The sequence below is a fragment of the Hyla sarda genome, chromosome 2 (assembly GCF_029499605.1).
Source record: "Hyla sarda isolate aHylSar1 chromosome 2, aHylSar1.hap1, whole genome shotgun sequence".
NCBI lineage: Eukaryota > Metazoa > Chordata > Amphibia > Anura > Hylidae > Hyla > Hyla sarda.
The window spans coordinates 125,781,927-125,797,925 of NC_079190.1; the positions used below are offsets into that span (position 1 = coordinate 125,781,927).

General features: G+C 46.1%; 1 long non-coding RNA gene across 3 annotated transcripts in view; it reads left to right on the forward strand.

Annotated features, from left to right (window-relative positions):
• Window positions 1-15,999, forward strand: part of LOC130357726 (uncharacterized) — a 133,866-nt gene that overhangs the window by 68,274 nt on the left and 49,593 nt on the right. The window contains exon 4 of one of the 3 annotated variants that reach the window (XR_008889233.1): window positions 4,232-4,370. The exons of 1 other annotated variant lie outside the window; for it this stretch is intronic. This is a non-coding gene — a long non-coding RNA (uncharacterized LOC130357726). Of the gene's footprint in view, window positions 1-1,501; window positions 1,582-4,231; window positions 4,371-15,999 lie in introns of those variants that run through there. One more of the 3 variants, XR_008889234.1, reaches the window with a different exon arrangement.

Consider the following 15,999-nt stretch of genomic DNA (forward strand, 5'->3'; position numbering starts at 1 on the left):
TCGTCCTGGACACTGCCACGGGACACGTTTCCACTCAATAAACCCACAGACAACGGTTATTCATGCAAGCCTGGCACCTTGCCAGCTTTATTTAGACAGGTTGCAGGTAAAACAAAACATAACTCAGGAACAAACCAAAGTACTAGACCATCTGGTCACTGACTACACATATCAGCATGCCCTGACTACTATCTGGTGATCTACCCTCAGCCAGCATAAAACATGTGCCCCTGCAACCTGTTACTCACAGTTCACACCACTTCTTCACTTCTTGGACCGCTCACAGTTCGCTGTGTGTTTCCTCAACAGGGTCCGTGTGTCTCCCCCTACAACGACATGCTGTTACCCAGGGAGAGCCCCAACTATTCTGTTTCTTTTCCTTTTAAACACACTTTCCCTTCCTGATACCTCATTAATCAGGCCACAGGTGGAGCATTCTGCAGAGATAGCAAGGGAAATACACCCTTTCCTTGCCACACTGCCACAACATGTACATACAAATATATAAAAATACTAAAAAGGTGTTTTAGTAGTTGCTAAATAGGTGACTCTCCCGGCTCCTCCGAGAGTAGTATTCCAGTCGCCAATCGCCAGCACCTTTCATCAAACAAAACTACCCTTAAGATATCAAAACTTAGCAGTACTTGCACACATAGTACCTTAAAGGGGTACTCTGCCCCTAGAAGATGTCAGATCGCTGCGGTCCCGCTGCTGGGGAGCCCCGGGATCACCGATGCGGCACCGCACTATCATTACATCACAGAGCGAGTTCGCTCTGTGCGTAATGACGGGCGATACAGGGGACAGAGCAGTGTGATGTCATGGCTCCGCCCCTCGTGACATCACGGCCAGTCCCCTTAATGCAAGTCTATGGCAGGGGGCGTGACGACCGCCACGCACCCTCCCATAGACTTGAATTGAAAGGGGCGGGCTGTGACATCATGAGGGGCGGAGCCGTGACATAACGATGCTCCGGCCCCTGTATTGCCCGTCATTACGTGCAGAGCGAACTCGCTCTGTGCTGTAATGATAGCACAGTGCCGCAGCGGGGATCCCGGAGATCCCCAGCATCGGGACCGCGGCGATCTGACATCTTATCCCCTATCCTTTGGATAGGGGATAAGATGTCTAGGGGGGGAGTACCTCTTTAAATAGCTCACTTAAATGCACTACCTCAGTCGTCTTCAGTACATACACAAAAACAAAAATATATCTCACACTCAAGAAACACTTTAGGAATTGTAGCCTATTGATATTCAATTCCTGCCACTGTTAGGTACACTCATATTTCTCTTCTCTTTATTACGTGTGTGAGATCCTCTACCTGGCCGTAGGTGCTCTTGCGAGCTTAAAATTAAACACGTATGTCTAAAGGCAACCTAGATAAGGTTATACTGTTGTGTTCTAGGGGTAAGTAGCGTGGAGCCGATAGACCCTAGTAGCTAACCTTATTGGTAGAGAGCCTCAGGCAAGCCAATATACCCTTTTTGTGTACTAACAGGTGACTCATCGTGGCAAAACAAAAGTAAATGTGGTGAGATTTCAAAAATGCTTTCGTCAGCTTGAAACTAAAGGTATAGAGAGCTGTACTAATGTCTAGTTAGCCTCATAAATGTATAGAGAGCTATAAAAATGTCTAAGGAGCTAGAAACTAATGTCTAGATAGCTTCATAATGTCTAGATAGCTTCCTAATGTCTAGTAAGCTTCATAGTTGTCTAGTAAGGATACTAGTCAGATTTAAAAGAACATGTCTTCAGAATGTATATAGAATGTTTATAATTCTGTCCTTGTCCTAGTCTCTCTACCTTAGGGGACAGGCGTCGGGGTCGACTTGTTTTAAGTAAGGGGGTTTGTGATGTCCCGGCACCGTATTTCATACTGTGCCTTAGTTATTAGTCCACAAAGTTAGAGTCCCTAGGACTGTCGGGGTTCACTTCCCTGATTAACCCCTAGTCACCCCTTAGTAACTTAACCCCTTAGGGCTCAGGGTTTTTCAGTTTTTGCACTTTTGTTTTTTCCTCCTTACCTTTTAAAAATCATAACCCATTCAATTTTCCACCTAAAAATCCATATTATGGCTTATTTTTTGCGTCAGCAATTCTACTTTGCAGTGACGTTAGTCATTTTACCCAAATATTCATGGCGAAACGGAAAAAAAAATCATTGTGCGACAAAATCGAAGAAAAAATGCCATTTTGTAAATTTTTGGTCTTCCCTTTCTACGCAGTGCATATTTCAGTAAAAATGACACCTTATCATTATTCTGTAGGTCCTTACGGTTAAAATAATACCCTACTTATATAGGTTTGATTTTGTCGTACTTCTGGAAAAAATCCGAACTACATGCAGGAAAATTTATACGTTTAAAAATGTAATCTTCTGACCCCTATAACTTTTTTATTTTTCCACGTACAGGGCAGTATGAGGACTCATTTTTTGCACCGTGACCTGAAGTTTTTATCGGTTTGATTTTTGTTTTGATCGGTTGTTTTGATCGGTTGATTAATTATATATTTTTACAGTTCGGATATTTACGCACGCAGCGATACCACATATTTTTTTTTTTATTTACACCATTTTATTTTTTTTTATGGGAAAAGGGGGGTGATTCAAACTTTTATTAGGGAAGGGGTTAAATGACCTTTATTAACACTTTTTTTTTACTTTTTTTTTTTGCAGTGTTATATGTCCCATAGGGAACTATAACACTGCACACATTGATCTGTCAGGCTGAGCACTGGCATGTATTAACACGACTGTGATCAGTGTTATCGACGCTTGACTGCTCCTGCCTGGATCTCAGGCACGGAGCAGTCATTCGTCGATCGGACACCGAGGAGGCAGGTAAGGGCCCTTCCGGTGTCCTGCAAGCTGTTCGGGACACCGCAATTTCACTGCGGTGGTCCCGAACAGCCCGACTGAGCAGCAGGTATACTTTCACTTTCACTTCAGACGCGGTGGTCATTTTGATCGCCGCGTCTGAAGGGTTAATACAGGGCATCACCGCGATCGGTGATGTCCTGTATTAGCCACGGGTCCCGGCCGTTGATAGCTGCCGGGACCAACCCAATATGACGCGGGGATACCGCGTGACCTCGCAGCATATCGCGGGAGCCGGCAGAGGACGTAAATATACGTCCTGCATCGTTAAGGAGTTAATATTTATAAATATTATCTATATAAATATATGTATATCGTGTTACTTCCTTGTTTTAGCGTCGCACGACCTGCGGGTCATGTGACCGGGTTGCAGAACTCTATGGTTTTTGCTAAAGGACCTCTGGTGGTTTTGGACATGTGATCACCCCCAATCCATTGTAACGGTGAGTGACAGCTGATTGGACCAATCCAAAATGGCTAGCCCTGGCCCATTTAAGGGAGCATCTCCATATTGTCGCTCTCTTGGGTTGCTGACTTTGGACGAGGTAGGACCTCCACAGCTTACAAGAGAAATAACTAGGCCCAAAGCCTTGCAGCTTAGGCCTGCGCTAGTGACGGATTGTTCTTACAATTCCCCGCTATCTCCGCAAGATCTCCGGACCTAATCCAACCCCTAAATCCGGCGGATCTATGCAAATACAATCCTCAAAATCGAAAGGGAACTTTCCGGTACTAGGCATATGTCAATCACTGCTGTGCTGTTTGTAAAGACTCTCTTATCTCGACAGTTACCGTTACTGCATATCCAGAAAATCTTCAGTAAAGATTCCTGTTTTAAGTTTAAGTTCAGCACTGCTGTGGACAATCTATTTATTTCACACTCACCTATCACTCTTGTGGTGATCAGGCCCAGCATCACTACAGAGTTTTAACCCTCACCCTGGAATCACGAGTGACAAGGGTTACTACCCTACACCCCCAGGCTTACTACACAAAGGATGAGTTTTTTGGAAGCAGTTCCCCAATAATTCTATCCCCCTGTAAAATGCCCTGGTGTTTTTTTATGATTTTTTTTTTGAGAAGGAAGCTATGGGAATTATAAGTGGTGATTATAGGGGTCTTAATTGCTATATCCCTTGTATTATTATTTGGCTGATTAGTATTTTTGTATTTCAGAAGGGAAGATCTATCCATTTTATGTACATCTTCAAATGTACTCCAATTCAGTCCTACAATTAGTCAGACTGAAATAAACTTTCTAGACTTAACCATTTATGTAAAAGATGGATGTTTATGTAGTAAAACACATCAAAAGGCCTCTGATAGCAATAGTTTCATCCACATCACCAGCTGTCACCTCCACATATGGCTAGACAACATCCCTTGGAGCCAGTTTGTCAGACTTCGCAGAAACTGTACACAGGATGGGAAATTTAAAAAGGAAGCTGGGGACCTACAGCATAAATTTGAAAATAAAGGCTATGACAAGGTAAATATTTTTTAATAGAAGTAATTTACAAATCTGTTTCACTTTCTGGCACCAGTTGATTTGATTAAAAAAAAATATATATTTTCCACCGAAGTACCTCTTTAACCCCTTAAGGACACAGCCCGTTTTTATCTTAAGGATGCAGCCGTTTTTTGCAAACCTGACCTCTGTCAATTTAAAGGGGTAGTCCAGTGGTGAAAAACGTATCCCCTATCCTAAGGATAGGGGATAAGTTTGAGATCGCGGGGGTCCGACCGCTGGGGCCCCCCGCAATCTCTCTGTACGGGGGCCAGGCCAGATAGCGGGTGTCGACCACCGGCTCTGCCATAGAGTTGTATTGAGGGGGCGTGTCGGCCGCCACTTCGTGCGGTGGTTGACACGTCCCCTTCGCACTGGCTGTCAGGGCCCCGTACAGGAGATCCTTAGGATAGAGGGTAAGCTGCTCACCACTTGTTCACCACTGGACTACTCCTTTAAGCATTCATAACTCTTTAATGCTTTAACTTATGAATTTGATTCCAAGATTGTTTTTTCGTGACATATTTTACTTTATGTTAGTTGTATATTTTCGGCGATACTTGCATCATTTCTTGGTGAAAAATTCCAAAATTTCATGGAAAATTTGAAAATGTAGATTTTTTTTTTTACTTTGAAACTCTCTGCTTGTAAGGAAAATTGATATACCAAATAAATTATATATTGATTCACATACACAATATGTCTACTTTTTGTTGGCATCATAAATTGATTTTTTTCTTTACTTTTTGAAAACATTAAAGGGCTTCAAAGTTTATCAGCAATTTTCCAGTTTTTCATAAAAATTTAAAAATCTGAATTTTTCAGCAACCAGTTCAGTGTGAAGTGGATTTGAGAGACCTTTCTGTGTGAAATACCCCATAAATTACCCCATTATATAAACTACACTCCTCAAACTATTGAAAATGATATTCAGAAAGTTTTTAACCCTTTAGGTTTTTCACAGGAATAGCAGCAAATTGAAGGAGAAAATTCAAAATCTTCACATTTTTACACCAACATGTTCTTGTAGACCAATTTTTTGAATTTTTACAAGGGGTAAAAATGTGTAACACAATTTCTCTTGAGTAAGGAAATACCTCATATGTGGATGTAAAGTGCTCTGTAACATTATTTCTTCTCAGTATGGAAATACCCCATATATGGATGTAAAGTGCTCTACGGAGAGAGAGAATTTGGTTGGAAAGGAAGTCGGGGGCCATGTGTGTTTACAAAGCCCTCCATGGTGCCATAACAGTGGACCCCCCCCCACATGTGACCCCATTTTGGAAACTACACACCTCACAGAATGTAATAAGGGGTGCAGTGAGCATTTGACAGATTGATAGAACAGTGGGCTGTGCAAATGAAAATTAAAATTTTTCATTTTCACAGCCCACTGTTCCAAAAATCTCACAGACACCTGTTGGGTGTAAATGCTCACTGTACCCCTTATTAAATTCTGTGAGGGGTGTAGTTTCCAAAATATGGTCACATTTGGGGGGTTCCACTGTTCTGGCACCATGGGGGCTTTGTAAACGAACATCGCCTTCAATTCCAGCCAAATTTTCTCTCCAAAAGCCCAGTGGCGCTCCTTCTCTTCTGAGCATTGTAGTACACCCGTAGAGCACTTTACATACACATTTAGGGTATTTCCTTACCCAGAAGAAATGGGGTTACAAGTTTTGGGGGGCTTTTTTTTACTATTATTCCTTGAGAAAATGGGGGTAACAGCAGCATTTTAGTGTCTGGGCATGCTGGGAGTTGTAGTTTTGCTACATCTGGAGGACCATAGTTTGGGGACCTCTACACAGTGGTCTCCAAACTGTGGTCCTCCAGAAGTTGCAAAACTACAACTCCCCGCATGCCCAGAATGTCTGGACATGCTGGGAGTTGTAGTTCTGCAACTTGTAAGGGGGAGGGCACTTACCCCCGTCATCGTGGATGCTGCCGCCGGACCTCTGGATCTCCACGCACGCGCCAAAAACCCGCCGATCCCGCCGCCCACCCGCCACACACCCGCCACCCCTGCATACCCAATCACTGATCGGGTTAATCAAATGGGGTCCCAGGGTGTCGGATTATAGTGTTCTCCCGTCAGACACCCCGGGACTTTAGCTAGTTAACCCGATCAGCGCCACGGGAGTGCACATTTTGTGAGCGCCGTCTATATATACGGCAGAATGCGTGAAGGTATCGAGTCGTCGGCCGTATAAAGACGGCGTTCTGCGCCAAGGGGTTAAGGACCACGGGTTTTCCGTTTTTGCATTTTCGTTTTTTCCTCCTCACCTTCTAAAATCATAATGCTTTCAATTTTGCACCTACAGACTGATTAGAGGTCTTATTTTTTGTGCTACTAAATGTACTTTGCAATGACATTAATCATTTCACCACAACATTTACAGTGAACCCAGAAAAAAATATTTGTGAGGCAAAATTGAAAAAAAAATTAATGTTTGTAAATTTGGGAGCTTTAGATTCTTCACAGTGCACTTTAGGTATAATTGACACCTTATACTGTATTTATCGGCGTATAACACGCACTTTTTAGGCTAAAATTTTTAGCCTAAAGTCTATGTGCGTGTTATACGCCAATACACCCCCAGGAAAGGCAGGGGGAGAGAGGCCGTCGCTGCCTGCTTCTCTCCCCCTGCCTTTCCTGGGGTCTAAAGCCCTACTGCCGGCCCTTCTCTCCCCCTGGCTGTCGGCGCCGCTGCCAGTTCCTACCCCCTGACTATCGGTGCCGGCACCCCATTGCCAGCGCCGATAGCCAGGGGGAGAGAAGCGGCGCCGACAGACAGGTGGAGAGAAGGGGCAGCGGCACCCGTTGCCGGCGCCGCTGCCCCGTTGCCTCCCCCCTTCCCCGATGGCATAATTACCTGTTGCCGGGGTCGGGTCTGCGCAGCTTCAGGCCTCCGGTGTGCGTCCCCTGCGTCGTTGCTATGCGCTGCACGGCACGGCGCATGACGTCAGTGGGGCCTCTCTCTCCCCCTGCCTTTCCTGGAGGTGTATCGGGGTATACACGCGCACAAACGCACCCTCATTTTACCATGGATATTTGGGTAAAAAACTTTTTTTACCCAAATATCCTTGGTAAAATGAGGGTGCGTGTTATAGGCCGGTGTGTGGTATACCCCGATAAATATGGTATTTATTCTGTAGATCCATACAAATAAAATGATACCCTACTTTTATGGGTTTGATTTTGTCGTACTTCTGGAAAAAATCTTAACTACATGCACGTATTAATGAAAATGAATGCGTTTAAAGTTGTCATTTTCTGACCCCTATAACTTTTTTATTTTTATTTTTTACTTTTTATTCAGTTTTAAACAGGTTAACCTAAAATTACAACTCTTACTTCAAAGAGCAAATAACAAACATAATATGCAATCAATGGGAAGCCTAAACAAATCTTCAGACCAGAACAAAACTTAAGGAACAAAGGGAAGGAGGGGGAGGAGGGGAGAAAGGGGACAGGGTTCACTCTAGAGATATTCAGTATAGATACAAATCACATACATATTAGGTCCTTTTGATGAGCTCCACCCACTTATTCCATCTATCAATTCCTATCGATTGCCCCTTTTGTCTAGCAATAAGTCCCTCTAGTGTAAGATTATGATGAACTGTGGCTTTAATAACTGCGATGTCTGGAATATCTACCGATTTCCAACACTGAGCAATGGAGATCTTGCCACAGTAAGGAAGTGGTAAATAACAATCAGCTGGTTTCTAGGGACATTTTCTAGGGTCAAAAACAACAAGGCTGCTTCAGGGCCCCATCTAACGGGGATAGGGAGGAGCTCATCAAGTAGGTATTTGATATTTGACCAGAAAGGGCGTATAAGTTCGCATGTCCACCATATGTGCATCAAAGTGCCTACTTCTTTACCACATCTCCAACAAGAGTTGGAGGGTAAGGAGTATATTTTAGCGAGACGGGCAGGAGTATAGTACCACCTATAAAGCAGTTTCCGTGAGGATTCAAAATGATTATATCCTAAGGATACTTTTTTATGTATATCAAATACGAATCCCCATTGCTCGGCTGTAAATTTTTGATCCAGATCATCCTCTAAATCTCTGCTGGAATGTAAAGAGTTGAGGTTTATTAATCTGTATAAGCTCTGTGTAGGCTACTGAGATTCCCTTGGTGAATACCTTATTATTTAAAAAAAAAAATTCGTATCTTGATCTGTTTACTAACTGGGGCCAAGCTAATGAACTGAGAAAATGACGAATTCTTAAGTATTTAAAAAAACTCCTTGTGTGTAAGAGAATAAGCCGAAGCAATAGAGATGAAAGGAAGGAGGCCAGAAGCGTCATAAAGTTGGGACACAGTATGGATGCCTGCTCTAGTCTAGGGTCTTAAATCTAGATCATCTAGATAACTGCTAATTGCTGCGAGTGGGATAGCAATTACTCGCCATGGGCACAGAACCTTCATATACTCCAATTTATTTCAAGTTCTACTAGCTGCCGTGATAGTGGGACATGAGACAGAAGGGGAAATAGTAGGGTTGAACCGAAGTGACCAGAGAAAGCTAGACAGAAAAGGCGATCCTAATAATTCTGATTCTATATCCACCCAATGTGGGGGGTCTACTTGCCACCACAATTTTTTAAGTTGATCCATCAAGACTGCGTGATAGTATATTCGTAAGCATGAAAACCCCATTCCTCCTTCTCTAAATGGGCTATAGAGCAGTTGTGCATTAACTCTAGGATGTTTTCCTGCCCATATAAATTGTGATAATAACTTCTGAAGATCTGAAATATACATATTTGGGACTACAATTGGCAGGTTTCGAAAATAATATAAAATTTGGGGCAACAAAACCATTTTTGCTGCTGCTATACGCCCTATCCAAGACACAGGAAGAAAAGAAAAGTCAGCGATATCTTTAGCTATTTGGGATTTTCAAGGATGAAAATTTACACTTGCAGTCTTAGAGGGATCAGCAGTTAAAATAATGCACAAATAGGGGATTTGACCCTCTGACCAAGAAAAGGAAAAATTAATTCTCAAGTATTCCTCTATCTCTCTAGATAAATTGAGACCCAATATGGTGGACTTAGCTGGGTTCATCTTACAATAACTTGCCTTCCGAAAGCCTTCTATTATAGTTGTGACTGTATAAAGTGAATGTTGTGGATTAGTTAGACAAATAATGACATCGTCTGTGAACAGGCCGATACGGTGGTTCTGTGATCCTATCTGAATCCCAGTTAGAGCAGACGATGTCCTTATATGTTGTGCGAAGGGTTCCATTATTAATGTAAAAATAAGGTTACTAATTACAGGCCTATATCTCTTCTTAATAGTGATATTAAATTGTATGCTATGGTAGTCGCTGATCGTCTTAATATGATTTTGCTGGTCTTGATTTCTAAAGATCAAGTGGGATTTGTGAAGGGGCGCCAGACACTGGATGGTACAAGACGCTTCCTTGACCTGATTGCTAATTCAGTGCTGATCGAATGCCTTCTCTGCTCCTATCTTTGGATGTGGAGAAGGCGTTCGATCGTGTGCACTGGAAGTGCATCCAGGAGGTTCCTCGCAAATTTAAATTTCCCCCTAAATTGGAATACGCTATAATGGCTCTATATTCTTGTCCATCTGCAAAAGTATATACTGCTGGTACAGTATCTCAGAAATGTGCCCTTAGCAACGGTGCTAGCATCTTCAATAAGGGGTAATACGGACCGCGAGATCAAGGTATAATCAATTTGTGTATATACTTTACATGGATGGGAGTAAAATGTGTAGGTTTTTTTCTGTAGGGTGTACTACCCTCCAGGCATCATACAGGTTAAATTTACTCGTGAGGGAGAACTAATCTGAGGTATCTGATTTTGGGGAGTTGTAGTGTCCATTGTCGGCCACATTACATATTAACCTCTTCAGGACATAGGGCGTATGGATACGCCCTGCATTCCGAGTCCTTAAGGACCGAGGGCGTATCCATACGCCCGTGGGAATTCCGGTCCCCACCGCCAGCCGGTTGGGGACCGGAGCCGGATGCCTGCTGAAATCGTTCAGCAGGCATCCCGGCATATCGCCCAGGGGGGTCATTATGCCCCCCCATGTCGGCGATGGCCGCAGATCGCTGGACAATTCAGTCCAGCGATCTGCGGCAATTCCGGGTCAATCGGGTCTCCAGTGACCCGGTGACCCGGAATTACTGGCTGATCTGGGCCGTCTCTGACGGCCCCGAACAGCCAGAGCCTGCAGGGGTGAGGTGGCACTGGTGCCACCTCACGATTGCCCTGATTCGTCGGCCGGATTACCGGACGACCAATCAGGGCGCCTGCTGCGGGTGTCACTCCCGCAACCCGCTCCGCCCCTCTTCCGGAGGACGTGAGCAGGTGCGGGAGTTTTTTTTACCTAACTCAGTGTTTCACGGCCGGTGTGCCTCCAGCTGTTGCAAACTCCAACTCCCAGCAGTCACCTTACACCATGCACCGTACATGCTGGGAGTTGTAGTTTTGCAACAGCTGGAGGCACACTGGTTTTGAAACACTGAGTAAGGTCACAAACTCAGGGATACATAACCAGTGTGTACAGCTGTTGCAAAACTAAAACTCTCAGCATGTACAGTCTGTCAGCGCATGCTGGGAGTTGTAGTTTTGCAACAGCTGTATGTCCCCCCCCCCATGTGAATGTACAGGGTACACTCACATGGACGGAGGTCTACAGCAAGTATCTGGCTGCAAGTTTGAGCTGCGGCAAATTTTCTACCGCAGCTCAAACTGCCAGCGAGAAACTACTGTGAACCCCCACCCGTGCGACTGTACCCTAAAAACACTATACTACACTAACAAAAAATAAAATAAAAAGTAAAAAACACTACATATACACATACCCCTACACAGCCTTCCTCCCCTCCCCAATAAAAATGAAAGTGTCTGGTACGCCACTGTTTCCAAAACGGAGCCTCCAGCTGTTGCAAAACAACAACTCCCAGTATTGTCGGACAGCCGTTGACTGTCCAGGCATGCTGGGAGTTTTGCAACAGCTGGAGGCACCCTGTTTGGGAATCACTGGCGTAGAATACCCCTATGTCCACCCCTATGCAATCCCTAATTTAGGCCTCAAATGCGCATGGCGCTCTCACTTTGGAGCCCTGTCGTATTTCAAGGCTACAGTTAAGAAATTGTGTTACAAATTTTGGGGGGTATTTTCTGCTTTTACCCTTTTTAAAAATGTTAAATTTTTGGGAAAACAAGCATTTTAGGTATGCAAAAGTCGTGAAACACATGTGAGGTATAAAGGTTCACTTAACCACTTGTTACCTTCCCCGAGGGGTCTAGTTTCCAAAATGGTATGCCATGTGTTTTTTTTTTTTGCTGTGCTGGCACCATAGGGGCTTCCTAAATGCAGCATGCCCCCAGAGCAAAATTTGTTTTCAAAAAGCCAAATGTGACTACTCCTCTTCTGAGACCTGTAGTGCACCAGCAGAGCACTTTTCACCCCCATATGGGGTGTTTTATGAATCGGGAAAAATTGGGCTTCAAATTTTTAGGGGTATTTTCTGCTATTACCCTTTTTAAAAATGTGAAATTTTTGGGAAAACAAGCATTTTAGGTAAAAATTATAATTTTTTACATTTGCAAAAGTCGTTGTTACGCCGAGCGCTCCGGGTCCCCGCTCCTCCCCGGAGCGCTCGCTTCTCTCTCGCTACCGCAGCGCTCCGGGCAGCTCCACTGACCCGGTGCGCTGCGATACCGTCTCCAGCCGGGATGCGATTCGCGATGCGGGTAGCGCCCGCTCGCGATGCGCATCCCGGCTCCCGTACCTGACTCGCTCTCCGTCTGTCCTGTCCCGGCGCGCGCGGCCCCGCTCCCTAGGGCGCGCGCGCGCCGGGTCTCTGCGATTTAAAGGGCCACTGCGCCGCTGATTGGCGCAGTGGTTCCAATTAGTGTGTTCACCTGTGCACTCCCTATTTATACCTCACTTCCCCTTCACTCCCTCGCCGGATCTTGTTGCCATTGTGCCAGTGAAAGCGTTTCCTTGTGTGTTCCTAGCCTGTGTTCCAGACCTCCTGCCGTTGCCCCCGACTACGATCCTTGCTGCCTGCCCCGACCTTCTGCTACGTCCGACCTTGCTTCTGTCTACTCCCTTGTACCGCGCCTATCTTCAGCAGTCAGAGAGGTTGAGCCGTTGCTAGTGGATACGACCTGGTCACTACCGCCGCAGCAAGACCATCCCGCTTTGCGGCGGGCTCTGGTGAAAACCAGTAGTGACTTAGAACCGATCCACTAGCACGGTCCACGCCAATCCCTCTCTGGCACAGAGGATCCACTACCTGCCAGCCGGCATCGTGACAGTAGATCCGGCCATGGATCCCGCTGAAGTTCCTCTGCCAGTTGTCGCCGACCTCACCACGGTGGTCGCCCAGCAGTCACAACAGATAGCGCAACAAGGCCAACAGCTGTCTCAACTGACCGTGATGCTACAGCAGCTACTACCACAGCTTCAGCAATCATCTCCTCCGCCAGCTCCTGCACCTCCTCCGCAGCGAGTGGCCGCTTCTGGTCTACGACTATCCTTGCCGGATAAATTTGATGGGGACTCTAAATTCTGCCGTGGCTTTCTTTCCCAATGTTCCCTGCACTTGGAGATGATGTCGGACCAGTTCCCTACTGAAAGGTCTAAGGTGGCTTTCGTAGTCAGCCTTCTGCCTGGAAAAGCTCTGTCATGGGCCACACCGCTCTGGGACCGCAATGACCCCGTCACTGCCTCTATACACTCCTTCTTCTCAGAAATTCGAAGTGTCTTTGAGGAACCTGCCCGAGCCTCTTCTGCTGAGACTGCCCTGTTGAACCTGGTCCAGGGTAATTCTTCCGTTGGCGAGTACGCCGTACAATTCCGTACTCTTGCTTCAGAATTATCCTGGAATAATGAGGCCCTCTGCGCGACCTTTAAAAAAGGCCTATCCAGCAACATTAAAGATGTTCTGGCCGCACGAGAAATCCCTGCTAACCTACATGAACTCATCCATCTTGCCACTCGCATTGACATGCGTTTTTCCGAAAGGCGTCAGGAGCTCCGCCAGGATATGGACTTTGTTCGCACAAGACGTTTTTTCTCCCCGGCTCCTCTCTCCTCTGGTCCCCTGCAATCCGTTTCTGTGCCTCCCGCCGTGGAGGCTATGCAGGTCGACCGGTCTCGCCTGACACCTCAAGAGAGGACACGACGCCGCATGGAGAATCTCTGTCTGTACTGTGCCAGTACCGAACACTTCCTGAAGGATTGTCCTATCCGTCCTCCCCGCCTGGAAAGACGTACGCTGACTCCGCACAAAGGTGAGACAGTCCTTGATGTCTACTCTGCTTCTCCACGTCTTACTGTGCCTGTGCGGATATCTGCCTCTGCCTTCTCCTTCTCTACTATGGCCTTCTTGGATTCCGGATCTGCAGGAAATTTTATTTTGGCCTCTCTCGTCAACAGGTTCAACATCCCAGTGACCAGTCTCGCCAGACCCCTCTACATCAATTGTGTAAACAATGAAAGATTGGATTGTACCATACGTTTCCGCACGGAGCCCCTTCTAATGTGCATCGGACCTCATCACGAGAAGATTGAATTTTTGGTCCTCCCCAATTGCACTTCCGAAATCCTCCTTGGACTACCCTGGCTTCAACTCCATTCCCCAACCCTGGATTGGTCCACTGGGGAGATCAAGAGTTGGGGGCCCTCTTGTTTCAAGGACTGCCTAAAACCGGTTCCCAGTACCCCTTGCCGTGACTCTGTGGTTCCCCCTGTAACCGGTCTCCCTAAGGCCTATATGGACTTTGCGGATGTTTTTTGCAAAAAACAAGCTGAGACTCTACCTCCTCACAGGCCTTATGATTGTCCTATTGACCTCCTCCCGGGCACTACTCCACCCCGGGGCAGAATCTATCCTCTGTCCGCCCCAGAGACTCTTGCTATGTCGGAGTACATCCAGGAAAATTTAAAAAAAGGCTTTATCCGTAAATCCTCCTCTCCTGCCGAAGCCGGATTTTTCTTTGTGTCCAAAAAAGATGGCTCTCTACGCCCTTGCATTGACTACCGCGGTCTTAATAAAATCACGATAAAGAACCGCTACCCTCTACCCCTCATCTCTGAACTCTTTGATCGCCTCCAAGGTGCCCACATCTTTACCAAACTGGACTTAAGAGGTGCTTATAATCTCATCCGCATCAGAGAGGGGGATGAATGGAAAACGGCATTTAACACTAGAGATGGACACTTTGAGTATCTGGTCATGCCCTTTGGCCTGTGCAACGCCCCTGCCGTCTTCCAAGACTTTGTTAATGAAATTTTTCGTGATCTCTTATACTCCTGTGTTGTTGTATATCTGGACGATATCCTGATTTTTTCTGCCAATCTAGAAGAACACCGCCAGCATGTCCGTATGGTTCTTCAGAGACTTCGTGACAATCAACTTTATGCCAAGATAGAGAAATGTCTGTTTGAATGCCAATCTCTTCCTTTCCTAGGATACTTGGTCTCTGGCCAGGGACTACAAATGGATCCAGACAAACTCTCTGCCGTCTTAGATTGGCCACGCCCCTCCGGACTCCGTGCTATCCAACGTTTTTTGGGGTTCGCCAATTATTACAGGCAATTTATTCCACATTTTTCTACCGTTGTGGCCCCTATCGTGGCTTTAACCAAAAAAAATGCCAATCCCAAGTCTTGGCCTCCTCAAGCGGAAGACGCCTTTAAACGGCTCAAGTCTGCCTTTTCTTCGGCTCCCGTGCTCTCCAGACCTGACCCATCTAAACCCTTCCTATTGGAGGTTGATGCCTCCTCTGTAGGAGCTGGAGCGGTCCTTCTACAAAAAAATTCTTCCGGGCATGCTGTTACTTGTGGGTTTTTTTCTAGGACCTTCTCTCCGGCGGAGAGGAACTACTCCATCGGGGATCGAGAGCTTCTAGCCATTAAATTAGCACTTGAGGAATGGAGGCATCTGCTGGAGGGATCAAGATTTCCTGTTATTATTTACACCGATCACAAGAACCTCTCCTATCTCCAGTCTGCCCAACGGCTGAATCCTCGCCAGGCCAGGTGGTCTCTGTTCTTTGCCCGATTTAATTTTGAAATTCACTTTCGGCCTGCCGATAAGAACATTAGGGCCGATGCTCTCTCTCGTTCCTCGGATGCCTCGGAAGTTGAACTCCCTCCGCAACACATCGTTCCTCCTGACTGCCTGATCTCCACTTCTCCAGCCTCCATCAGGCAAACTCCTCCAGGAAAGACCTTCGTCTCTCCACGCCAACGCCTCGGAATCCTCAAATGGGGTCACTCCTCCCATCTCGCAGGTCATACAGGCATCAAGAAATCTGTGCAACTCATCTCTCGCTTCTATTGGTGGCCGACTCTGGAGACGGATGTCGTGGACTTTGTGCGAGCCTGCACTGTCTGTGCTCGGGATAAGACTCCTCGCCAGAAGCCCGCTGGTTTTCTTCATCCTCTGCCTGTCCCCGAACAGCCTTGGTCTCTGATTGGTATGGATTTTATTACAGACCTACCCCCATCCCGTGGCAACACTGTTGTTTGGGTGGTCGTTGATCGATTCTCCAAGATGGCACATTTCATCCCTCTTCCTGGTCTTCCTTC